Source organism: Rattus rattus, chromosome 15 (assembly GCF_011064425.1).
Source record: "Rattus rattus isolate New Zealand chromosome 15, Rrattus_CSIRO_v1, whole genome shotgun sequence".
In the NCBI taxonomy this organism is placed as follows: Eukaryota; Metazoa; Chordata; class Mammalia; order Rodentia; family Muridae; genus Rattus; species Rattus rattus.
The window spans coordinates 39,223,949-39,226,830 of NC_046168.1; positions in this window are offsets into that span (position 1 = coordinate 39,223,949).

Here is a 2,882-nt window from a genome sequence, read left to right on the forward strand (position 1 = left end):
TCAGAGCATTGTGGCATTAAATAAATGCTTTGACAACAAAAGTGAGCTATGCTATTAATATATTATCACACCAAAACATGTGGGAAGAGTATTAACTTAAGGTACCTGGGAAATGAATGAAGACTATAAAACTAACAAAACATGAATATGTAAGCATTATACCATGATGGATAACATTATACAAAGAAGGTAAAGTTGCAAACTATTATGATAACTACTTGTCATAATAAACAATTGGGATGGATAATGGTAGCAGGTAAATGTCTCACTATTGAAGTGAGGTAAAAGAGATATTGAAAGGTTTTGTTGTGTGTGTTGGAGATGATGGTGTAATTAGGTATACCTTAATACACACACACACACACACACAAACACAGAGAGAGAGAGAGAGAGAGAGAGAGAGAGAGAGAGAGAGAGAGAGAAGCACATATTCTGTATACCAGATACTGTATGTGTGTATACTTTATGACTGTGTCTGGAAAAGCCCTATTATAGTGACTCCTCAGTAACAGTCTACACACCCCTCACTCATTCATTGTTTCATAAATAATATATCTAGGACTTCCAGGAGCAAGGGAGAGTTAAAAAAATTGGGACATGACTATACCAGATAATTTCAAAGTACCTTTAGTAGCTGAAGTAGAGAAATATTCAAGCAAAACTAAAATATGGAGTTATAGCAAACAGAAATATAGGCCATGAGCATAAAAATGTCAAGGTTCAAATTATAGCTTCAGTTCTTACATAGTATCCTGAATAAATTTCTCAGTCCATCTATACTTCATTTTCTCAGGAAATTATTGGATAGTAGTATGGCATCAAAAACATTAATCTGTAGTCATAGGCACATGTGAAGCACTATGAGCTTTTGCAATGTTGTTAAAAGTTTGTTTTTACACACTCAGCAAAATCAGTAGTTTTCACTGTTTTAATGAGAAGTTATTTTTTTTATAATTCTAGAAATGGCATTTTCAAAGTGCATGGTATTGATGAAAGAGACCAAATCAATTTGCGAAAATTTATTTGTACACACAAATGTTCATTTTCATATATTTGCATATGTGTGTGTGTGTGAGAGAGAGAGAGAGAGAGAGAGAGACAGAGACAGAGACAGAGAGCAGCTGTAATATATCTCTTTGATACTTACAAACGATTAAACTTCATATTTAATTTTAATGTGGCCATTTATTTTAAATATAGCATTATAGTTGACTGTGGTTATCTAGTGTCACAGCTGACTAATTATATTATTCTTGTGAAAATTTTTGCTAGAATGTTTGCTTGCTGTTAAATGGGAAAGAAGTGACTAAAAATTGACTGGAATTTAAAGCCACAAATAGTTGTAGTGTACTTGGATGAACTCAAACTTTGCTTGCCATCTTGGGAATGTAAAACAGTCAGTCATGTTACTATGAAAGGGCACCAAGAAATGGCAGGTGATAGAACAATCTAGAGAATGGCAGACACTGACCCCATAAAACTACAGAATACCCCTGTATGTCTCAAAATTGCCCCTCATACTCTTCAATACAGAAGACATTTAAAAAAAAAACCTAAATAAAGTATTGAACAAATAAGTTTGAACCTTCTCACTTTGCCCATCCCAACCTACATGGCCAATTCCAAAGCCTAAATTATAGAAATTCTTCCTGGTTGAAGAGAAGCACTCATATCTATAAATAGTTGATTTTTAAAAATTTATTTTTATTTCGGCAGCTTCATGAATTTGTATCATGAATTTATACTGAATTTATAATGAATATAATGTCTCTTTTTTGGGTATCCCATTCCATCTCTATTGTGAACACAAGTAGTAATATGTTTAGTCAAGATCTTAAGCTATGGGGTTGGGGATTTAGCTCAGTGGTAGAGCACTTGCCTAGCAAGCTCAAGGCCCTGGGTTCGGTCCTCAGCTCCGAAAAAAAGAAAAAAAAAAGATCTTAAGCTAATACTGGTTGCTTTCTACACTTAATATATTATCATTTATCTTTTCTTATATAATATGGTACTTGAATATTTTTGTTTGTCTCTTTTATTTTGGAAACAGGGTCTCTTTACCTAGCTTTGGCCATCCTGGAACTCACTATGTAGACCAGGCAGATTTCAAAGTCACACAGATCATCCTGCCTCTGCCTCCTCATTGCTGGAATTATGCCACCACACTGGGCCAATCATTTCACTTCATAAATTTAAATGAGGTGGATTGTCACTTTGCTATATAGATCCTTGGCACTGGAGAACATAAACATTGGTTTCAATGAACTGTATTTGAAAAGTCTGCATAACACTCAGAAGACTCTCAGATTTGCAGACAAGGATCTGATCCGGAATATGGGCAGTTAGCTTCATTGTTTTTTACATATCCTAAAACAACCTAAGGGAGCAGAGGTTTGTTTTGGTAGAACTTTCAGAGGGTTCTGGCCTGTCATTTCAGAGTAGCATTTAAGAACATCTCTGCTCACATCATGGTGGGCCAGGCACCAGAGAAAAGGAAGGGACATTAACCTAAGCACTTCCCCTCTACTTCATTTTTTTTTTTAAATTAACTTGAATATTTCTTATATACATTTCGGTGTTATTCCCTTTCCGGTTTCGGCATACATCCCCCTCCCCCCCCCCTTCCTTATGGGTGTTCCCCTCCCACCCCTCCCCCCATTACCGCCCTCCCCCCCACAGTCTTGTTCACTGGGGGTTCAGTCTTAGCAGGTCCCAGTTCTTCCCCTTCCACTGGTGCTCTTACTAGGATATTCATTGCTACCTATGAGGTCAGAGTCCAGGGTCAGTGCATGTATAGTCTTCAGGTAGTGGCTTAGTCCCTGGAAAGCTCATTTGCTTGGCATTGTTGTACATATGGTCTCTGAGCCCTTCAAGCTCTTGCAGTT